This window comes from Gorilla gorilla, chromosome 13 (genome assembly GCF_029281585.2).
Source record: "Gorilla gorilla gorilla isolate KB3781 chromosome 13, NHGRI_mGorGor1-v2.1_pri, whole genome shotgun sequence".
NCBI lineage: Eukaryota > Metazoa > Chordata > Mammalia > Primates > Hominidae > Gorilla > Gorilla gorilla.
The window spans coordinates 23249051-23274324 of record NC_073237.2 but is presented as its reverse complement, the minus strand read 5'-3'; the positions used below and the strand labels follow the sequence as shown (position 1 = coordinate 23274324).

At 40.4% G+C, this 25274-nt stretch overlaps 1 pseudogene; it reads left to right on the top strand.

Annotated features, from left to right (window-relative positions):
• The first annotated feature begins 408 nt into the window (after positions 1 to 408).
• On the top strand, positions 409 to 25274 carry LOC129524678 (ras-related protein Rab-28-like; annotated as a pseudogene).

Below are 25274 nucleotides of genomic sequence, written 5' to 3'. Positions count from 1 at the left end.
TCTGTTCATAAGTCTCATTACAAGCAATTTTCTTTCAGCAGACAAGGCCAGCAATCCATCTTCGCTATCCTGCCTCACAGATATGTCAAATTTCTAGGCTGATGTTAAAATTTAGTTGGCAGGGATCTTGATTACCTTTTACTTCCACAAGATATTACTGGTCCGTTACACTGATGGCATTACTGGTAAGACATACATGTCAGAGAGTGGTTAATAAATCCAACTAAAATGCTGGGGCCTTCTACCTCAGTACAATTTCGAGAGGTCCAGTGATGTTGGGCACATCAAGATATTCCTTTTAAGGTGATGTTGCTTCTGGTCTCTCCTACAATGAAAAAAAGAGACTCAACACCCTGTGGACCTCTTTGGATTTTGGAGGCATCATACTCCTCATTTGCTTGTGTTACTATGACCCACCTACTAAGTGACCTAGAAAACTGCTGCTTTTGGGTGGGACCCAGAATAAGAGAAGGCTCTGTAGCAGTCCAGGCTGCTGTGCAAGCTTCTCTGCTGCTTGGGCCGTATAATCTAGCAGATCCAATGGTGCTTGAAGTGCCAGTGGCAGATAGGATGCTGTTTGGAGACTTTGACAAGCCCTATAAGTGAGTAACAGCACAGGGCCTTAGAATATTGGAGCAAAGTCCTGCCATCTTCTGCGAATAATTCCTCTCCTTTTGAGAAACAACTCTTGGCCTGCTACTAGACCTTAGTAGATACAGAACTCGTAACCCTGGGCCACCAAGTTGCCATGTGATCTGAGCTGCATGTGATGAGCTGGGTGTTATCTGATTCACCAAGCTATGAAGCTAGGCATGCAGAGGAGCACTCCAGCATTTAATGGAAGTGGTATACACATGGTTAGGTCTGAGCAGGCTCTGAGGCACAAGTAAGTTACATGAAAAAGTGACCCAAAAGCCCATGGTCCCCACATCTGCTATACTGCCTTTTCTCTAGCAGCCTGCACCTATGATCCCACGGGGAGCTCCCCATTATCAGTTGACTAAAGAAGAGAAGACTTGGGCCTGGAATACAGAGGGTTTTGCATAATATTCAGGAACCATCTGAAAGTGGATAGCTGCAGCACTGTAGCCCCTCTCTGGGACATCCCAGAGAGGGTGAAGAGAAGTTGTCCCAGTGGACTCAACTTCAAATAGTGCACCAGGTTGTTCACTTTGCTTGGAAAGAACAAATGGCATAATGTGTAAACATAATTAGAAGATTGGTGACAAGGAAACCTGGGAAAGAGGTATGTGTGGATGGACCTCTCTGAATGAGCGACAAAACCATGGTGATATTTGTGTCCCATGTGGATGCTCACCAAAAGATGACCTCAGCAGAGAAGAATTTTAAAAATCAAGTGGATAGGATGACCCATTCTGTGGATACCTATCAGCCTCTTTTGCCAGCCACTTCTGTCATCTCCCAGTAGACTTAGGAACAAAGTATCCATAGTGGCAGGATGGAGACTTAGCCTACATGGACTCCCACTCACCAAGGCCAACCTGGCCACGGCCACTGTGAGGGTCCAGTATGCCTGCAATGCAGACCAACTCTGAATCCTTGATATGCACCTGGGGTAATAAGCCAGCTACCTGGTGACAGATTGATTACATTGGGCCACTTTCATCATGGAAAGGGCAGTGTTTTATTCTTACTGGAATAGACACTCTGGATATAGAATTGCCTTCCCTACATGCAAAGTTTCTACCCAAGCTACCATCCATGGGCTTACAGAATGCTTTAACCACAGTCATTGTTTTCCATACAGCAGTGCTTCTGATCAGGGAATTCAGTTAACAGCAAAAGAAGTGCAGCAATGGGTCCATGTTCATGGAATTCACTGACTTTACTATGTTTCCTACCATCCTGAAGTAGCTGGTTTGGTAGAATGACGGAATGGCCTTTTGCAGACTCAGTTACAGTGTCAGCCAGGTGGCAGTACTGAGCTGGGGAAAGATTCCTCAGGAGTCTGTATGCTTTAAATCAGCATCCAAAATATGATGCTGTTTCTCCAAAAGGCAGAATTCACAGGTCCAGGAATCAAGGGAAGAAAGTGGGAGTGGTCTCACTCACCGTTATTCCTAGTGACCTACTAGCAACCTGTTTGCCTCTTGATCCTACAACTTTATGATCTGCTGGCCTAGAAGTCTGTTTCAAATGAAGGATTGCTTCCACCAAGAGACACAACAGTGCCTTTATAGAACTGGAAATTAAAACTGTTACCCAGTGGCTTTGGATTCCTCATGCCTGTAAATCAACAGGCAAGGAAGAGAGTTACTGGGCTAGTTCTGGTTATTGATCTTAACTGGCAAGGGGAACTTGGACTCGTACTTCCAAATGGAGATAAGGAAGGGTGTGTCTGCAATATATATACCCTTAGGGTGTCCTTGGGATTATAATATTCTGTAATTATGGTCAGTGGAAAATGACAACCACCTAATCCAGGCAGGACAACTAATGGCCCAGACCCTTCAGGAATGAAGCCTTGGGTCATCCCAACAAGGAAATAATCACGACCAGCTGAGGTGCTTAGTGGAAGAAGTGAGGTGCTTAGTGGAAGAAGTGAGGTGCTTAGTGGAAGAAGTGAGGTGCTTAGTGGAAGAAGTGAGGTGCTTAGTGGAAGAAGTGAGGTGCTTAGTGGAAGAAGGTAGCTATAAATACCAGCTATGACCACATGACCAGTTACAGAAATCAAGATTGAAATTGTTATCAGCATTTCCTCCTTTTTTGCTATGAATACACACAAATGTGTGTGGGTGCATTAAGCAAATATTATTGTTTTTCTGCTGTCTTATTCCCTTATAATTTAACGTAGGATGTATTGACTATATCATTGCATTTAAGTGTTGTTGATTTTATATTATAACATTTAAGTTACAAGATATCAAGGAGAAAAGTAAACATCATTCGAGGATTATACCTCCTTTTCTGGGGAAGGGGTAGGTGTGTCTTCAGTTATACATGGGATGATGATATATTAGACAGAAGCATGGCCTTGCTATTTTCTTTATTTGGAGATTAAGTATAGTTTAAGGAGATGTGTATGGATGCCAAGTTGACAAGAGACGGACTTGTGATGAATAATTTCATGTGGAAATTTGACTATGTCATGAGGTGCCCAGATATTCAATGAAACATTATCCCAGCTATGTCTGCGATGGTGCTTTTGGAAGAAATTAACATTTGAATCAGTAGACTGAGTAAAGCGAGCTTCTCTCCCTAATGTGAGTAGCCCTTACTCAATCAGTTGAAGGCCTGAATAGAACTAAAATTACTCTGACCTTCCAGTAAGAAAGAGAAAACTCCTGCATGGCTGTTTGAACTGGGTCATGACTTTTTTCTTGTCTTCAGACTAAACTGAAATATTGGGTCTTCTTGGATTTTGAGCCTGCCAGTTTTCAGACTGGAACTTCCACCATTGACTCTCGTGGTGCTCAGGCCTTCAGACTCAGACTGGAACTCTCCCATTGGCTCTTCTGGGTCTCCAGCTTGCCAACTGCGAACTTGACTTCTCAGCCTCCAGAATTACATAAGCTAATTACCTATAGTAAGTCTTTCTTGCTCTCCTTCTGTCTCTGCTATTGGTTCTGTTTCTCAGGATATTCCAGATAGTACAGTCACCTCTGGCTGAGAATTCCAACTTCTTCACTTTATAGATTATTCTTTCTCTATGATTCAAACATCCTAACTCATAAATAAGATTTATTTTCTCCCTCAATTTTCACCAAAAAAAGACACATATACATATAACCCATTAGTTTATTTTCAATAACCTTACAGAAGATATGGAGGTGTAACAAAAATTACTGTAAACATAAGCCTTATATTCTTTCCTTTTTTTTTTTTTTTTTTGCTTTTTTTGAGATGGAGTTTCACTCTTGTTGCCCAGGCTAGAGTGCAGTGGCGCAATCTTGGCTCACCACAACCTCCACCTCCCGGGTTGAAGCTATTCTCCTGCCTCAGCCTCCTGAGTAGCCGGGATTACAAGCATGTGCCATTACATCTGGCTAATTTTGTATTTTTAGTAGAGATGGGGTTTCTCCACGTTGGTCAGGCTGGTCTCGAACTCCCGACCTCAGGTGATCCACCTGCCTCGGCCTCCCAAAGTGCCGAGATTACAGGTGTGAGCCACTGCACCCAGGCCAAGCCTTATATTCTTTAAAAGTTAATTCCCCACTGCTTGGCAAGCTAATTCCCTCTGAGCTTTTCTAGCATGACCCTGGCTCTCCTTCCTGCATCTCCCTCCTTCCCCTCCCTTCTCTTCTGTCTTTTCTCTTCTCAGGAGCAAAAACTAAATTGGTCTCCTTTTCTCACACAAGATAGTTTTGGTGCCCCCTTTGCTGCTTTAACTCTTGCCAATGGGCATAACTTTGAAGTTTCAATTTTATCCCAAGCAGCTCATCAAACTAGTACTTCAACATTAGGAATTCTTCTGTAATAGGAATTCTAGTGCCAGCTATTCAAGTTATAAACATCTCAATCTCTGTCACAATCAAAATAACTGCCATTGACTGAGAACTCATGCTCCAATCACTGTTATGATGTGCTTCACTGACATTCTGTCATGTTCTTACAGAAACACCACATAGTCGTGCTTTTTCTAACTGTGGCAGATGCTGCTGTGTTTCTAATCAATATCCATTTTCTTCTTCTTTTAAATTAAAGGGTGCTGCTCCATTCAGTCCCACTTTACTAGGCCTCTGCATTGCACCCCCCCATACTATTGTTGGTAGCTAAGGGCTCACAAGTGCCCTGTTCTCTCCTGAGCTCTTCTCCAGAATTAAGGGAGCTGCCTCACCTGGACAACCTGTAGCCAGTGACTGACTGACACATGGTATAAAGGGCTATTCCTCTAGCCTCAACGTCAGGCCAACTCTGTAATGCAATCCATGCTCCAAAACTCTGGGTGTCAGGCTGAGCCAGTCTTGTGTTGAGATCATCCTGGCTTAAGTAGATCTCACCCTTGTCTCACCTTACTTACTATTCCCCTCTCATAAGGTTATTCTCTCAAGAAAAGTTGCTCAATAATTGCTATTGCAGGCTCTGCTTCTAGAGAACCCAAACTGACAGGCTGACTGCGCTGCAGAAAAAACAATGAAGGCCATTAACAGAAGGAAATCAATTAGGGTATCACTGGAGCCTGGGTGAGTGGCGACCTAACAAGAGCTCACTCCAAAATGGTAGCAGTGGACACAGACAGGAGTTGGATCAACCAGTTCATTTGTTTTCCATAATCATATTTTATTTTCTTTGTAGCAATTATCACTCTCTGCTATTATAGCATTTTGTGTCTTTTAAAGTTTCTTTGTTTTTTGTTTTTGAGATGGAGTGTTGCTCTGTCGACTAGGCTGGAGTGCAGTGGCATGATCTCCACTCACTGCAACCTCTGTCTCCCAGGTTCAAGTGAGTCTCCTGCCTCAGCCTCCCAAGTAGCTGGGATTACAGTCATGTGCCACCACACCCGGCTAATTTTTTTTAGGGGCAGGTATTTCTAGTCCAGACAGGGTTTCACCATTTTGTCCAGGCTGGTCTCAAACTCCTGACCTCAAGCAATCCACCCACTTCTGCCTCCCAAAGTGTTAGGATTACAGGCATGAGTCACCATGCCTGGTCTCCTTTAAAGTATTTTTAAATATTTACGTTGTTAAAAGTTTTTATCTTCCTTTAAAGAGACATAAGAACGAGGGCCTTTCTTAGGTACTATCATATTCTTTCTGCCCCTAAAACAGTGCTGGCAGACAATTCATGCAAAATACGTATTTGTAAATAAGTGAATGAAAAATGAATGGAAGAAGAGTGATTGAGATTAGCTTGAGGCCTATGTGGGATTGAGGGAGCTGATTAGGTTATAAGTTGAGAGAGATCTAGAAATATCAAAAGAACTCTGGAGAATGATCTGTTTGGTATAATAAATTATATACTGGGAACTCAGGAGAGATACTATAAGGCCTAAGACGGTATTTGGGTGACTAAGTCCTTCACTTTAAAAGCTCAGTGTAGTACTTTATGCAAAACCTTGAAACTTACCGTATTTCTTTTTGGCATTTTGGGTGATGCTTAAGAATGTTAAATAATGAAAGACTCTTTGTGTTACCTGTACTGTGTGTGTATTAGAATTGTAACCTATTTCAGTTTTCGTCTCATCGCCAACAAGCTTTTCAAAGTAGTAGAAACTACTTTTTCAGAAGGTGAAGTAATGCTGTTTTGTCCAGTGAGTGATTACTTGCTGTGAATACTTAGTGATCATCTGGCTTGGAAACATGCGTAGGTGTGTATAATAAATGAGACCGCTACTACCTGTTAATTGTACTTTATAATTGCAGTTTATCTCCTCTGTACACCTGCAGAGTCCTGGCTCATATCACAGAGAAAAGGTCGTTACTGTGGCTTGACTGAGAGAGCTCATTTATTAAAGCTCTAAGGGGTTGTATTATCAACTTTGTCTCATGTCTTTCTACATTATCTAATATTCTCCATTCAGATGTACACAAAAAATATCCATCTTTTAAATGCATAACTGATGTACATATATGCTGTTATTGTTATTGTTAAAGAACTTTAGTTATTTAAAGTTAGTAAAATTAAAGTTATTGTTATGGTTATGCTGTTAAGTTATTGATGGTTAAATCAATAACTTTTAGGCAACAAATTGGTTGATCGCTTATTGTTGATTTTAGGCAGTTGCCAAGCAATATTAATGTCCTAACATTAAGATTAATGGAGTGTATCATTCATTGACTTGATCATTCCCCTCCCATTTCTATTGCCCTGTCCCTTGGGGTGCTGGCATTGGGTTTGTATGTGTGCAATCGAATCTTTTCCATGGCAGATGCTGAGGAGCAAGTCCTGATAGTGAATAGCCGTGTGTTTAGTCAGGTGTTTACATAGGCTCAAGTAAATGAGAATTTTATGGAAAGTCGGTAAGACATCTCAATACTTTCAAATTCATTTTAGAAAAGTATAGTATGAGAAGAAGAGCTTCGACAAATATTGTATCTAAAAAGCTAAAAACATCCTGATCTTCGTAACCGAGTGGCTAACAAATAAACTAAAGAAACACAACACTCAGTTAAAGGAGTCAAAATAAACTGTCATAGAATACACATCATGATGAGGTCTTATTTAGCAATATTATACTCCCTTTAATTGCATTTGTAATGTTGACTTAAATGGGAGAATACTGCATTCCTTTGCCTTTTCCTCTCTCTGAAGGTTTTGAGAGAAGAAACAGAAGAAGTTGTAGAAAATCAACTCTGCTTCCTTTTACTAATTGTGAATATAAGCTCACCGTACTCTGCAGTGAAAATAAAAACAATGTTTTAGTTGATTGTATCTGCCAATGCCATCTACTCCACATTCTTGCTTTAATTGATAGCTTATTTTAAGAAAACACTATGACTTGTTTGTAGAAAATGTACTTTAAGATCCCAGAAGCATTTAATTCCTCAGGAAAACTTATCAGGATGTCATATAATGATTAAAAAGACGTTCAAAATCAGTAATTTTCATCAGCTGATCTGCTTTCTTGGTATTTTATACTGTAATACCCTTTACTATATGTGATCTCTGAATAGATAAGTCAGCTTTCAATGCTCACAGTTTTTAACATAGAGTATTTTTTTTAAACTTTGAGTATTGTATAGATTAGGGACAGTGACTTTCACTGAGTGAAACTATACTTACTTCTGGTATAAAGAGAATATATACTCATCTACACATGCTCCACTTTGCACTATAGCTGAAGGACTCTGAAAGCACACCGCTCTGGGTTTTAGCTCTAGGGCATCCCGTGGGTGGGTCCCTGAGCAAAAGCATTATAGGACATCCCGTTCTACAAGGAATGAGGACAAAGCCCAGGCTTTTCTGGAAAGTTCCTCTATATATCAAGATACTGCATTCTTAGCACATTCTACAGTTATTCTAAAACTGCAAGCCAGGAAATGGAGAAGTGGAGAAGAAAGCTGAGTCTGCTGAGGCCATCTAGGGGCCAGTCCTCCTCCAGAGGCCGTTAAATTGGTCCAGGAAAGAGAAAAATATGGCTTTGATCAGGGTGGTGACGATGGAGTTCTTAATCAGTGGTAGGGTTTTTGATAGGTTTTGTAAGTGTGATAGAACCAATAAGATTTCTTTCCAGACTGGATGTAGAGTGTGAGAGAAGAAGAGTGGTGATCCCAAAGTCATTATCTTGGGCGCCAGATGGAATTGCCATCAACAGAGATTAAGGAAGAATGATTTGTCCCTTAAATTGCACAGTTGTAGCAATAGATGAGTTTACTAGGAAACAAAACATGTGTTTGCAAAGGACTGGTCTATTTCCTTAAGAAAACAGAAACTAGGCCGGGCGCGGTGGCTCACGCCTGTAATCCCAGCACTTTGGGAGGCCGAGGCAGGTGGATCACGAGGTCAGCATATCGAGACCATCCTGGCTAACATGGTGAAACCCTGTCTTTACTAAAAATACAAAAAATTAGCTGGGCATGGTGGCAGGCGCCTGTAGTCCCAGCTACTCGGGAGGCTGAGGCAGGAGAATGGCATGAACGTGGGAGGCAGAGTTTGCAGTGAGCCGAGATCGCGCCACTGCACACCAGCCTGGGTGAGACAACGAAACTCTGTCTCAAAAAAAAAAAAAAAAAAAGAAGACAGAAACTAAAATATTAGTGCTCATTTTATGCCTGTCTTTGTCAAAACACTAGGACATTAAAGAACATGTAGGGCAATACAAACCAAAAACGTAATAAGCATGCAATGCCCATATCCTCCACCCCAGTACAATAATTCATGTATTCAGCTTGCATCCAAATTATTTATTATTATTATTCTGCCAAAGTGTTTCACACAGATTGCCATTTTAAATTTTGTTTTTGATGAAATGTCTGTTGAAATGCTCCTTTGGAGAAATGACTGTACTTTCTCTTGATTCCTTGACTAAATTTTCACAGAATCGTTTGATCGGACACTATATAGAAATGTGTTCACTATTATCCATTAGAGTTTATTAAGCAATGAAAGAAATGAAGGCATAAGGATAAAACGTCTACCCAAGTTTCTGAGCAGTCAGTTTCTCATTAGAGCTCTTGTATTTGGGGATTCTAATGTGGAAATACCGTGAGAATTTAAAGAACAAATAGTACATCCTCCTCCCTTAGAAGGTAGAGCCAAGAAAAGAATTCACAATTTTGAAATTCCTTCATATGACATTGTTCTTACCAGGTATCAGAATTTTTAATTTTTATATTATATTGTATTGTATTGTATTGTATTAATTATATTATATTATATTATATTATATTATATTATATTATATTATATTTTAAGACGGAGTCTCGTTCTGTCACCCAGGCTGGAATGCAGTGGCGCCATCTGGGCTCACTGCAAGCTCCGCCTCCCAGGTTCACGCCATTCTCCTGCCTCAGCCTCCCATGTAGCTGGGACTACAGGCGCCCACCACCACGCCGGGCTAAATTTTTTTGTATTTTTAGTAGAGACGGGGTTTCACCGTGTTAGCCAGGATGGTCTCGATCTCTTGACCTCGTGATCTGCCCTTCTCAGCCTCCCAAAGTGCTGGGATTACAGCTGTGAACCATTGCGCCCAGCCCAGAAATTTTTTTTTAATGGTGAATCTTAAATGGTGAATTTAGATAATAACCTAAGATAATTTTGTAGAAATGCAAAATTTGCAAAATAATTTCTGATCATAAAAGGAGGATACGTGAAAGCTTATCCCAGGTGGTGTCTGACCTGCTCTTGTATCTCTGGATTTTCACACTAGAGTGCAATTATGTGGCATATCCACTCTGATTTTTGCAAGTTTAAGAAGTTACTTTAGACACATTGTAATGTTTCTTTAAGCATATTTCACTCCCATAAATGGGGTAACAACATTCCATATTAAAGTTAGTAATATATTACAATTAAAGTGTCTAATTCTCAGATCCTTTGTAATACATGGGCTACAATAAATCACATACAAAAAAAGTCTTAAATTATTAGAATCTATTATGTAAAATGTGACTAAGAGAATCATGCTAGTTTTCAATTTATTGCCTCTGATCTCCAAATGCAGTCTTCAATACATGTTCTGTACTAATGGACAGGCATCTTTAAGCATTTCTGCTTACCAGTAAGGATACCAGTAAGCAGAAAGAAGGCTGTTCTGCTCTTTCCAGCTGCTGCATGGTGGGCCAGCAGTGCGGGTATGAGAACATCTGGTGTCATTCTGCCCCAGTGACATGTTCAAAATACACCACCCCTCAGTCCTAGCCTGTCCTAGTGACCACCTTCATGCAGCCCTCTTGAGAGAGACGCTATGTGGTCCAGGTCTCTTGCCCACACTGCCACCCTGATTCCCTCTGCCTGCTTGTCCCTACCTTCCAGACTTGTCTTGTGAGGTCCCGCCGATGCAGCGGCCCTCCTGTCAGGGTTACCATATGCTCTAAGCTTTGTGCTGCACTGGCATTGCAGGGAAGTTTACATTTTCCCCCTGAAGTTTTGATAATGTAAGCCTATAAAACAAACTGAAAATAGGCAGATTAACAGAAGAAAAGGCATACAAATTTATTAACATGCATATGGGCTTGGGTATCACATACAAAGTATTAATAAACTCAAAGTGAGGGTCAGATGGTTGAAGTTTGTATGCCATCTCGAGGCTACAGAAAGAATGGCAGCTCAGAGCATGGCCAAAACCAGGTTATGGTGGTGAATCAAGTTATGGTGGTGAGACACGTTATGGGAGGGAGAGAAGAGGAGGCCTGGCAGCAAAGCTGGTCTTGTTATGTGGCTGAAACCTCACAGGTAGCAGCCATCACAGAAAATAGATGGTAAATGTTTCTTTGAGAAGTTTAAAGGTGTCAGACTAGACTCAGATGAGGAAGGGCCCCAGAGAAACCTGGCTGTATCAAGGCAGATTCTCTATGGATGCAAACCTCCCTCCTGAGGAAAGACAGCTTTTCAGGGTTACTTCTATTTGCAGACCTTCTGAACAGCCATCTCAAAAGGTGTCAAAGAAGGATATTTGGGGGTGAAATATTTTGATTTTCTTCACAGGCATACATTTAACATGGCAGAATCATAATACAAGTATAATTAGATAAAACTAAAGTACAAGTATAATTAAAGTGAATACCTAGTCCTATAACAGATACGTTCCACAAAAATGTAATGATTAACACCAGGGGCAGTTATATTTCAAGCTTATGCTTCTCAGCTTGTCTGTTCTTGTAGCAGTGTAGGTCAAATAAGAAGATAAAAACCATAGAGTGATTTCAACAGAAATTTAATATAAAGAATTATACCACCATAAAAGATTAACTATAGGATATAAGTGAACTCTACAAGTTAATCTAGAGCTGAGGGAAGATACTCAAGGAAGAACGAACTTGGAAAGAGAAGCCCTTCCCCAAAGCTGTAGTTAAGACTTTATTGGAGAAGGTGTTTTATCCTACTGAATTACAGAGAAGTCTATCTGTTTACCTGGGTCAGAGCGGGCCTGCAGTCACAGGTGAAGCCGAGCTATGGACTGAATTGCAGCCCGTCCCAATTCATAGGTTAAATCCCTAACCTCCAATCTGGCTACATTGGAGATACAGTCAAATTGTAGGTTAGGGATTTAACATATGAATTCGGACGGGCTGCAATTCAGTCCATAGCTCGGCTTCACCTGTGACTGCGGACCAGGTTAAGCCAAGCTATGGACTGAATTGCTATGACCTGAATTCATTTAGACTACATTTGGAAGTAATTAAAGTGACATTAGGTAATTAAAGTTACACCCCATCAGATTAGGTTGGGCCCATAATCTGATAGGATTGGTGGCTTTTTATGAAGCCTATATAAAACAAACTGATTATACGCAGATTTTTTAAAAGGCATACACATTTATTAATGTTCATATGGATTTGGGAGTCATATGCAAAGTATGAGGCTCAAAGCAGGGGTCAGATGGTTGAAGTTCTCTCTCCCTCTCTCTCTCTTTCTCTCTCCTTATACATACAGTTCAAGAAGGCCATGTGAGAACACAGCTAGAAGGTGACCATCTACGAGCCAGGAAGAGATCCCTCACCAGAAACCAACTGGCCAAAACAACATAACTTTGGACTTCCCAGCCTGCTGAACTGTGAGAAAATAAATTTCTGTCGTTTAGGCCACCTAGTCTATGGTACTTTGTTATGGCAGTTCAAGGAAATATATACAAGCAGGAAATAACTCTCTGGAATGAGGATGGGGTGCAGGTAAGCAATAGCAAGTGGCTGCGTGCCTGATATACAAAAGGAGTAAAGGTATACAAACCTTTCCTTTGCTAAAGGAAACCAAAAATATTTCACCCCAAAACATAGTTCTTTGATGTGTCTTGAGGTGGCTATTCAGAGGGCCAGCAGACAGGAATAGTGCAGAAAAGCTGATTTTCGTGGAGTAGATTTGCATCTGTGGAGAAAATCTATATAGGTGAAATAAACAGCCAGGCTTTCTCTGAGATTCCCCTTCTGCAACATGGTATACAGGCTTCTGAACCCCACTAAGGTATTGACAATCACTCTGTGATTCTCTTTGTGCACACTAATAAATTTGCATGCCATTTCTCCTGTTAATTTAACTTTTTTGAGTTGATTTTTCAGCAAAACTTCAGAGGGCAAAGGGGAAGCTTTTCATTGGCCTCTACACCTGGTTTCCACCTGATTAATTGGCCTCCTGAAACTGCCCAGCTGTTCAAAATGATTTATGCATCTATGTGGCATGGATCACTTCACTACGTCCAGTACTAACCTAAGCAATGCAGGCTCTTGCCCATTCGAGATGAGACTCTAATAAAGCATGAACATTGTCTAAGCCACCTAAAACTTTCACAGAGAAGATAGTCATTGATTTCACATATTGGTTCACAGAAAAAAAGAATGGGGCCATTATGTATAATTAACCTTACCATTATTATCATCTGAGAAGTCTTTTTCTATATTTTAAAGTAAATGTCAATTTAGATAGTGAGAACTATAAACTACATTAAGTTGAAATGAAAATGCTGACCATATGTTAATAACTTCATGTTAAGGAAATATATGCACTCGCTGAGAAAGTCTACCATTTTATGACATCATGAGCAATTAAATATTTTGAATTATTTTTATTTTATATATATACTATTTGCATTTTTTGGTTTGTTTATAATATTCTCTTTATATACAACCCCCCAAATAAAAATAATTTGGAAAGACATGAAGAAGAAACTACCTACCACCAAGAAACTACCACCAAGATATCAAAGATAAACAGAACCAATATTTTTCTGAGCAGTCTTCAATGTATTTACATGTCCATACACATGGACTTAGGACTAAATAAATTGTCATTAGTGGAATCACACTGAATCCTTGCTAGATCATGCTAGGCCATGAGTGCAGGACTTATATATTGAGAAATAAAGAGAATCCTAAGCCCCCACTTGACTGAACAGACTTCCTCTTGGTCAAAGGGACCAGAGGTTTTTAAGGTTTCTCTAGAGAATGGCTAACGACCATTGGGCTTTCTTCCCTTAAGGATGAAGGCAGAAACCAGCCCTTTCAAAAGTCTTGCCCAGTGATCTCAACCAACTGCCTGACACTTGTCCTCCCTCTTGCAGCTTTAACACAGAAACTGACCAGCATTCCTTCTCAATAAGAGACCACCCACCACAGCATGGCTCTGGCCGGGCTACAAAGGCTGCGTACTAAGCGCCTTCGTATCCTCCACTTCACCTTTTGATGTACAAGGCCTAACTGAAATACATTTAAATGCTATGTCTCCACCCCAAAGTGAACATGGGAGACATGTTACATACATGTTAGCCTTTCTTATTCCTCCCTCCCTGGAAACACTTATTTTCTGCTCAGTTCAGAGGTTCAGAGTTTCTGCGTCCCGCCTGCGGGTTGTGGTAACCTGCTTTAGAAATATAGCCCTCTTCTCAAATGTATGAACCATGATTCTTCAAGTGGACAGAATGATTTATGGACTTCCATAAGCATGTGCACGGTGGGCTCACAGTACACATTTCTGGAATCACTGAGTAAATGCTATCGACAAACTGTATTTTTTCAGATTAATATTATGTCATGGAGACATCCCAATTCATCAAGGTGGCTGGCTAAGATAACAACAACACCCAACTTTTGTAATTAGAAACACCTAGAGACACTAGATAATACATAACAATTCTCCTTTCCATTCTCTGTATTTAGAGTTTGGGGTGTTGATAGCATTGCAGATATCAGAGATAAAGCCTTTGACCTTTGTGATATAATGAATGGGAATAGAGATGCCTGCACCCAGCCAGCACATAGAAAATAGGGCACATTCAAACAGTAGACTGATTTTTTTAAAGAGAGAAAGGATAGGGAACTTTGCTCTTCTCTAGGTGAAAACAGAAATTTCTCCTTAGAAATAAAGCACTATACTTATTCCTTGCAGGTATTTAGAGACTAAATATACATAATCAGCTTTGTAAGTACTTAAAATGCTTAAAATAATACATTATTATAAAGTAAGAAGTAATAATAAAATTCACCTTTATGCATATAAAAAGCCTCAATACATATGATGTAAAAGTTGACAAAATCATGATAAGTGAACAGATATTCCAGAGAGACAGTTTAAAATACCTCTTTCACTGTGGGGAGAGGACAAGTTATTTAATGGATGTAGTTTCTGTTTCACAAGATGAAAAAGTTGTGGAGACTGGTTGGGTTCTGGATGCGAATACACTTAACACTACTGAATTGTATTTAAAAATGGTTAAAATTGTCATTTTATGTTGTATTTTGCCACAATTAAATAATACTTCCCTCAGATACTGCTTGAGCAATAAACCAAAAACAAAATCTCAAAATAAGGATATTTGAAAACACTATTTATGAAAATTTTATGAAAAGGGTATTAACAGACCATAATACTCAAAAATGACAAAAAAATGCTTTCCTTTCAAGTTGATATGAAACACTTATAAAAATTGCAGTGTACTAGGCCACAGCAAGTATTAATAAATAATAATCATCGGGCCAGGCGCAGTGGCTCACGCCTGTAAGCCCAGAACTTTGGGAGGCCTAGGTGGTCAGATCACGAGGTCAGGAAATCGAGACCATCCTGGCCAACATGGTGAAACCCTGTCTCTACTAAAAATACAAAAATTAGCTGGGTGTGGTGACACGTGCCTGTAATCCCAGCTACTCGGGAGGCTGAGGCAGGAGAATTGCTTGAACCCAGGAGGCAGAGGTTGCAGTGAGCTGAGATGGCGCCATTGCACTCCAGCCTGGCAATAGAGTGAGACTCCGTCTCAAAAAAAAAATAGTAATAATAATAATTAATATGATCATATTCTTAGACCATAATTTGACAACATAGATTTTGTTAACCAGAAGATCACAATATACTATACTTTGTGAAATTTAAAAATACATTTGAAATAAGAAAATGAAGTTATGTTTAGAACAGAATGTCAATAAAAACACTACATATCAAAGCTTGTATATGTTTGGTGCAACTAAAGCATTCTTTAGAAGGTGGTTTGTATTTGTAAATATATTTATTAGTAAAGAGAAAGCCTAAAAAAAAATCAGTGGGGTAGGTAACTCCATCAGAAGGGAGACTCCTTACATAAGACTACTTACATGACTACAGAGTTATATAAGAAAGACAAACAGCTCAAAATGTAGAAATAGCCAAATTATAAGGGAACCCAGTGCATGAGATCTTCTGCTTCAGGTCCATTGGGAAAGAATGGGCAACTCTAAATATTAATGGTACTGGGACATTAGTTACAGATGAGAAAAAATATATAATTGGACCCCTACCTGTCACTGGACATGAAAAAACAAATGTAAGTTCTAATGAGTTAAAATAAAAAATAAAAAACTTTAAAATTCAGAAAATATGAAGAAATAGTTTATACCTTCCAGTGGACAAGGATTTCATACCCAAAACACAAAACTATGAAGTAAAACATTGGTTCATTTTACGACAATAATATTAACATTTTAGTTTATCAAAAGACTTTATAAAAAGGGAATAGAAGCCATTAGTGGAAAGAAGATGATTTGCAACACCTATGAAAAAGGAGTAGTGTTTATGGAATATGAAGAATTTATACAAATCAGAAGAGAAACGAATACAAAACTGTACAAAGGAAACATATAACCTGGTGTTTCATAAACAAAGAAAATCACATTACTTATAAACAAGAAAGATGCTCCACCTCCACATGTGGAAGTCAAGAACAACCGAAGTTCAGCAGAACACCCTGAAGTCAAGATTTTGTCGTGTGTGTGTGTGTGTGTGAGAGTGTGTGTATATTTTTTATGTTCTGAGTCTGCATATTTTATTGTATACTTTATGGACATTTTCCCATGTCATTAAGTTAAGAGAAAAGCATTGATGACTCATTCAACATATATTTAGCGAGTTGTTACCATGTGCAGTATAGTTTTCTAATTACTGGAGCTAGATGAATGAACAAAATAAAAACAAAAATCTCTGCCTTCATGAAGATTCTATTCTGGGAAAGGCAGACCATAAACAAGAAAAATATAGTATATTAGACAGTGATGAGTGTTAAGAAGCAAAGTAAAATAGAAGGCTAAAAAGCATTGGTCGGGGGAGTGAAAATTTTGAAGTTCCATATGTGAGTAAAGTTCTAACTGAATCAATCAGCCATACATAGGAATATTGTACAATTCAATCATCTCTCCATGGTTCAATATTTAGGTATTTCTATACTTTGACATTGTAATAAAAGAAAGTGAAAACACTGTCACATGTCTTTGCCAGTGTCTCCAATTATTACCTTAGAAAGGTTTCTTTTTTCTTTTTAATCTTTTTTATTTTTTTCTTGAGACAGTCTTACTCTTGTCGACCTGTCTGTAATGCAGTGGCATGATCTGAAGGATGTCGCCAATGACAATAAGACAGTTCACTCAAATGTTACCTCTAGAGGCAGACAGTAATTCCTGCCACAAATATATTTTAAAATCCTAAATTTATTGTTAAAGATCTGGTAATGGTTAGTACAGTAACAGAGATGGAAGGGGAAAGAAACATATCAATGAGAAGAGATGTTTTTCTATAAACAATATAGACAAAGAGAATCAAATGTTCTGTTACATTAGATATCACAGCGACTCATGTGATCTCAATGTATGGTTCTATACGGAAAGAGCAGCTGATTTCGGAAAACACATCCCCCCAAAAAGCTGACTAAAGCAGTAGAAAGGAAATCTTTGAGCCACCAAGTTGTAAACTGAAGAGCTCCCCAAAGGCTCATGACATATGATACTGTATCTGGTCCTAAGTCCAGCAGCTTGCCACCTAAAAGCTGGAGTCAAGAGACATGGATGGGTGGAAGGAAAAAATGGTTTTAATCAAGGTGTGAGAGTGGCAGGAAGGAAGATAAAGAGAGTGGATGACTGAAGTATATTTTTAAAACTGAGGGCCTTAGTTACAATACCGTTGAGAGTGTGGGGGAATAAGGCTGGAGGGATGACCAGCTTCAAAGGAGGCTGCTCACAGGGTTTCCTATGTGAGTGCTACAATCTGCAGTTATGTAACTTGGAGGATTAAGTGGGGCTGGAAACAGGAGGATTTATTGAATGTCTGTTTTAGTGTTTTAGGAGTGGTTGAACACGACCCCACATGTCCATTTCTGTATAAAGGACAAAATGTTCATTTTCCATAGAGGATAAAACAGAGAGTCTCTGGACTGGAGACCACTGAGACCAATTGAGGAAAGGGTACAATATTGAAAACAAAGCACACACTGAAAATTGAGATTCCCAGCTTTTCTCATTTCCAGCTTTTAGGATGCTGACAACAGGGCTTCCTTCCTCCAAAAAGAGAAATAAATAAATAAATAAATATTCATCTGTGGGGATTAGACCAGGTCAGTAAAGATAAGCCAAAAAATCCTGACATTGTTCTGGCACAGTGGCTCACACCTATAATCCCAGCACTTTGGGAGGCTGAAGTGGGCGGATCACGAGGTCAAGAGATCGAGACCATCCTGGCCAACATGGTGAAACCCCGTCTCTACTAAAAATACAATAATTAGTTGGGCATAGTGGCACATGCCTGTAGTCCTAGCTACTCGGGAGGCTGAGACAGGAGAATCACTTGAACCCGGGAGGTGAAGGTTGCAGTGAGCCGAGATCGCGCCACTGCACTCCAGCCTGGTGACTGAGCGAGACTCTGTTTCAAAAAAAAAAAAATCCTGACATTAGGCATTTCCCCCAAAAATAGATCTAACAGCAAAATAATGGTCCTAGTGGTGAGTTTCTAACACTAAATAACTAGAGGGATTTCAGGGCAAGCATGTGGGGCTTTGACTAGTAAGTAAAGACTAGTAAGTAAATCCTGGATTTGGCCGGGCGCGGTGGCTCACGCCTGTAATCCCAGCACTTTGGGAGGCAGAGGCGGGCGGATCATGAGGTCAGGAGATCGAGATCATCCTGGCTAACACAGTGAAACCCCGCCTCTACTAAAAATACAAAAAATTAGCCGGGCGTGGTGGCGGGTTCCTGTAGTCCCAGCTACTCGGGAGGCTGAGGCAGGAGAATGGCGTGAACCCGGGAGGCGGAGCTTGCAGTGAGCCAAGATCCCGCAGACAGAGCAAGACTCCGTCTCAAAAAAAAAAAAAAAAATCCTGGATTTAAATCACAATGTGAGTTCTGGAGATCTCACAGCGTGAGTTCTGGAGAGCTCTGAGCAGTGGAGAGATGGAAGGGGCTTCATGGGAGATTCATCCAGCCAGGAAAGAGAACTTTAGAAGGTTCAGCCTGAAAGCAGGGAGCTCACTGAGGAGGTGAGAGGGGTTGGGGGTCGGGGCGGCAGGGGGTAGGGAGGGGAGGTTGGCATTCCGTCCACAGGGCTCCTGGGTTTTTCTGAACCTAGAGACTTCCTAAAATATTTAGTATTCCTGGGATTAATGTCTATTACCTATTTTCTGAATGGCATGCTTTGTAGTTCTTCTTGTAGGAAAGTTCTTGTTCATTATAAGACAATTACGAACTTCCTGAAACTCTAAAGAAAGCTGAGTGTTGCAAAGTAAGCTCACGGCTGAAAATACTCTTCCATTTTCAACAACCTTGTTATAAAACTCGGCAAAGAGAAGACTCTTAGTGAACACACAAAGGGGACCTGAATCAGGAGAAGCTCAGGCTCTCCCAGGAGCTCCGCTAAAGGGTTTATGTAAGTCTCAGAGGAGCTTCCACAAAATGGAGTTCTCCTAGAAACAATCACTGACTAGTTGTTTTCTCTTAAAATATCAATTTCCTAACAGTAAGAGAAAAATTAAAACACATTTAAATTATATAGAGTTTATTTGAGCATTTGGGGATTCTTTTTGTTTTCTTTTCTCTTTTCTTTTCTTTTTTTCTTTCTTTTGAAACAGAGTTTCCCTCTTGTTTTCCAGGCTGGATTGCAATGGGTCCATCTCGGCTCACTGCAACTTCTGCCTCCTGGGTTCAAGCAATTCTCCTGCCTCAGCCTCCTGAGTAGCTGGGATTACAGGTGCCTGCCACCATGCCTGGCTAATTTTTGTATTTTTCGTAGAGATGGGGGTTCACCATATTGAACAGGCTGATCTCGAACTCCTGACCTCAGGTGATCCACCCGCCTCGGACTCCCAAAGTGCTGGGAATACAGGTGTGAGCCACCACACCCAGCCCATTTGCTCTAGCAGATTATTCTCTACTCATGTAAGGGTGGAAAGTATATGTCGTTTGTTTACTGTGACTCTTCCAGTTTCTTTTTTACAGAGAACCCACAAAGCTAAAAGATGGCTACTATATGAATTATGTGGGCTCTCCAGAGTTGCAAGTAACTATACCACAAGAAATTGAAATGCAAGCTTTTCATTTAAATTGTCAAATTTCTTGCCTTAAAGTTGTTCAGCATACCTATTATTATAATCCTTGTAGTATCTCTAGGGTCTATAATAATGTCCCATTTTATATTCTTGATATTGGTGATGTTTTCCTTTTGCTAGATGTTTTGCAGTTTTTAATAATCTTTTCAAAGCATCAGCTTTTGGCAGCACAGATTTTATTATTGGTCTGTGTTCCATTTCATTGGTTTTCATTTTATTTTTAATTTTTTCTATTTACTTTTGATGCTTAATATTTTATTTTCAAATAGTTAAAATTTTATAAAAGTCAAAGGTGCATATAAGGCTTTGACTTTAACAAATTAAAGCAAAATGAGATTTTTACAACTTCTTCAATGTTAATTTAGTAATAAAATGTTTTTTATTAGCCAAAATATTTCTGCTTTTTCCTAGATGAATGATTTCCCAATGAAGGAGTTTTGATTCTAAGAAATTGTTCTTGTCTCTTCTTGACTAAGATTTTTAAATGATGAAATGAAGCACCATTCTTTAAATGTCTCATGTAATATTTACTATAGACTGCTGATAATCTTTTAAAGCAGCTAAGGATGTTAAAATGCTGCCTTTGAGGTAACCAGCCATTTTACAGGAAATATGATACTATTTGGTGTTTTAAAGATGTTAAAATTAATTTCAGTCCTTGAAAATATGTATATAGATACGTATATAATTTACATGAGAAAATAGCCTTGGTATTTCAAGAGGAAATAAAAATTGTTGTGCCAAACTGTGCTGGGTTTATTACCTATATTCGAGTTATGAATTCATATTATTAAGGTCTTTTAATTCAAGAGATGAAAAAATAGTTTAAATATTTCACTCCAAGTGAATGGTCTGTCTCTTAGATGATTAAAGAAACAGAATAGTTCTTCTCTACTTTTTATCATAGTGACTAATACTAGCAAAGCACTTCAGTCCTTCTCTAGGAAAATCACCTTGTTTTTCTACATGATTTGTCTCTCAGTTACGCACATGTTCTATTTCCTGGGCAGGGGTGGAAGGGGAGTTGCTCTGGAGACTCTCTGGTCTCACGGCAGACCCTGTGAGCAAGAAACAAACTTAGAGGAGGCCAGCCACTGAGACTTGGAGGGTTTATTTGCCATTACCGCACAGCCCATCTTATCCTGGAAAATGTACCACATGAACACAAATATAAAAAACAAGACATTTTGTATTTTAAAAATATAACTCAAATTAAAAACAACAAGCTTTTATAACCTGATTTTAGTATAATCATTTTCAAATGTTACTGGAGATTGTGCCAGTGGCTGTAGTTGGGATGAGGGTCACAGCTGTGCTGCAGAAATATGACATGGACCTTGGGTCAGGAGAAATCTTTGGCCCTAAGTCTTTTGGCCATCAGAGGCAACTGCAAAATGAAAGTGCACCAAATACAACCATTCCTGCTGCACATTGTGATGAGCTATAGAAACTCAGAAAATGCCAGCCACACAGGATGTTGGTTGGAACTTTGCCTTCAGAAGGTTTGCCCATCTGGGTCATCATAGAGGAGATGGTGGCTGGACCGAGGTTCTGATAATCTGCTCCTAATGTTCATCTTTCTAGTGCAATGCCCATTCATCAGGACAAAGAGAGAAGGAGCCCTTTACTGCCTCTCCCTCCTGAGGGCTGCGGGCTGTTAGGGCTGGCCTCCGTCCTCAACGCAGTGTGCAGGTTATTGTGGATGATCATCTTGGTACTGGGCCTCTCCTGCCTGCTGGGTCAGGCTTGGTGGATAAAGAGACTGGCTCACCACTGCAAGAGTCTTCTGGGCTGACATATGGTGAGTGAGGCATTTGATGAGTGTAATTCTGGTCTGTGGGATTTATTGCCGTAAGTTGGTCAGTGCTGCCTGGTGGTGAAGTGAAGCCATCCTTTGATGGCTTCATCCATTGCAGACATGATATTCTATATCTTCTCTGGTGCTGACCCTCTTCATTCCCTGCAACAAGTTCCAGAAGTGGAAACAGTAAAACATCTGCCTCTCTGTCACCACGTTTTTCTCTGTGATCATCTGAAGAGACTGTATGACATGAGCCTCTTCATCAGAGCTGAGCTGAGGCATGGAGACCTGTGAGGTCACCGCATTGTGCCCATCTTCCTATCATTAATGGGCAGGACTTTCTCATCTCCCTTTTCATCTTCCATGTCATCTTCAGTTTTCAGTGAGCCATCATTCCATCCTGCTGGCAAACACCCAGGAATGGAGTACATGGAGTTAGAAGAGTCAGTGCATGAACAGCAAGACCTTCCAGATGCATGAGCACAACGCAGCTCTCTGAACAGCACGATTTCCCAAAGGCCCTTTGGGAAAACTTACCTGATTCTCCTCTTAGAAGAAACAGGTATCGGCCAGCTGGGATAGTGGTGGTGCTCCACGATGAGACTATCCCAAATGCTACATCAAGTTACACTGGAAACAGCTCCAGTGAAAGACTTTAGCTCTGTAAGGAGAACTTATTAGTGGGATACATAGCATGGTTCTTCCCTGGGAGTCTCTAACCTGGTCACCCCATTCGCACATTTAAAATTAGTTTACTAAAGACTGCGGGAATAAACCTCAGAAAACCAGTAGGTGCAGGAGAGGGGCTAAGGAAAGGGAGTTAGTTAAGGGTAAAAGAAACAATCATTTGGACTCTCTCACACACATTCTATTTCCTGGTTTTATCTTTTTTGGTGATGAAATCAGTGATAGCTGAATAAGGCTCACAGCTGGAGGCTTGAAATTCTAGATAAGAAATTTCATGCCAATTTTAATACAACTGGATAGAAAAACTAACACCAGGTGCCTCAAGCTTCACCTACACACACACACACACACACACACACACACGCACACACATCAACTAGCTTACAATCCTTGCAACTAAAGCAAATCCAATTGCAGACAGTGCTGGACTCACTGGAAAAGAGCTGGTGATTGTTTCTCCACTGGGTGTCAGAAAGAAGCAAATTTGCAGCCTTTGGGCTGGGCTGCTATTGGTTGATGGGTGTGGAGTCCCCTCCCAGGTCTCCTTTAGAAAAGCTTTGGATTCCAGGTATCACCTCGGACAGCATTTCTTCATAGAGGATGCTGTGGTTCCTTCTTACCTGATCACCTGTGGTAAGAAAGCCAAAGACTCCACCCTCTTCACCCCAGAACAGCCATAGAAATTCTCTGAGGCAGCAGGCTGACATTTCTAGTTAGCAGTTGCTTCTGCTTTGACTCAAGAAAGGTAAGTATTTCACTAGAGCTTATATTAGAAAATCTGGAGTTTGGGATTTTCTTGCTTTTCTTTCAGGGATGTGAGCACATACTACAGGAGAACTGGCTTTGAAGCCTCTTAGGTTTGTTTTCGTACTCAGACCAAGCTGGGTCCCCTGAGCACTTTTGCATTGCTGGTAAGGAAGGCGAGCGCAAGCCTCTCTCTCACACACAGGTGGGCTTCATTGTGATGCTATAGAAATCTCCTAAAGGATGCAGTGGCAGGACATACCCAGCGTAGTAACACTACCCTTCATATTGGTCATTTTGGTATAATTTCAAAACTCATACTAGTGTATTTAAGACATTTTGTAGTTATCAAGCAAATTTTACACTTTAATGCTAATAAATAATTTGTCCTTCAAAGTCTTATGTATACATGGGATAGATTAAATATGTAAGAAAGCATGATATATGTATGCTGATCAACTATAATTAATCAGCACGTCTGACTAGACCTGAATATAGATAACCACTCATTTCAGTCATGAAGCTCCAGGTGGAGTAGAATTATGTGAAGAGCTTGCAGAAAAAGGATTTTGTTTGTTCAAATTCCTCTATTCAGCCAGATGCCAGCATTCATCTTGCATGCACGGTCTGGTCTTACTTTCATGGTTTTTGTCATGCCCTCCAGCCATCTTATCTGAGGGCACTCTGGTTTCTTCCACCCTCAAGGCACGGTCATGGACCCAGGTCAGGGCAAACTATAGCCTGCACATTCATAGCCATGTCCGTATCTGCATCATGGCCACCTTCACATGACACGAGTTAGGACACCTCTGCATTTCTGTAATAACAGATCTCCCAGAACCCTCATTTTCTGGGCTTATACAGGTTGTTTAATGTCCATCAAGTTAATTGAATGAAATCAACATTGACAACAGCCTTTGTCAACCATAGTGAGAGATAACTCAAGAGATACCATGTTTGATTTGGGTCCTTCCAGTTAAATTTCATTTTTACTTAAAAGCATGTGAAAGTACTGGTTCATTTAACAAAAGTATCATCAACTAGTTTCCCCTGATCTCTCCAGGGCACCCAGATCCCAGGGCAGGGTCCTGCTCCCTTCCTTCTCTCCCCACCTACGGAGGCGCTCTCCTTTCCTTCTCCCTCTGCCTGGGGAGCTAGCCTGAGCACCACACTGAACTCCATCAGACCCCAAGAAAGAAATCAAGAGTGGCAGCTGAAATTTGTCATGCTTGAAGCAGCACCTCCTGGAAGACCTATGAGTTTTGCTCAAGAAACTTTTGGGAACCAATAAAACTAAACTATAGTGATGAATATATATACATATTTTTTGAGCGGGATAACATTGCCAGGAAACTTGAATGTTACTCTTCAAGTATGGGATGTAGGGGGTGCGTACAATAGGCAGCAAGAAGGTGGATGCATTTATCTATGGATCACAGAGAATCCTCTTGTTACAAATTAGCAAAGCTTGGAGAATTTAAAAGATTGGTATGGCCAGGCGCGGTGGCTCATGTCTGTCATCCCAGCACTTTGGTAGGCCGAGGCGGGTGGATCACGAGGTCAGGAGATCGAGACAATTCTGGCGAACACGGTGAAACCCCGTCTCTACCAAAAATACACACAAAAAAATTAGCCGGGCGTGGTGGTGGGGTCCTGTAGTCCCAGCTACTCGGGAGGCTGAGGCAGGAGAATGGCGTGAACCCCGGGAGGCGGAGCTTGCAGTGGGCCGAGATCGCGCCACTGCACTCCAGCCTGGGCGACAGGGAGACTCCATCTCAAAAAAAAAAAAAAAAAAAAAAAGATGGGTACATTGTACTGAAGAAAGGGAGCGAAGAGTCAGAAGCTTTGCTACTGGCTGCCTTGGTGAGCAATAAAATTTATTTGGAGCACATGGAAACAGTAAAACCTGAAAAACACTTATGGTTTTGCCAGGAAAATGGTTTTAGTAGCCACTTTATCTCAGCCAAGACAGAAGACTGTCTTCCTGTATTTTCTGAAAGTTGCTAATGAAATCCTTGGACTCAAATTAAACAAAGCAGGAAAATAGAAGAGTCACAGAGGGTGGTGAAGGCAGGTATTGGAAACTACAACCAGGCCCCCAGAACGGTGACTCTTCCTACAAGCTCTATGTCTGCATCCGTGAGGGCATTTGTTTTTAACTAA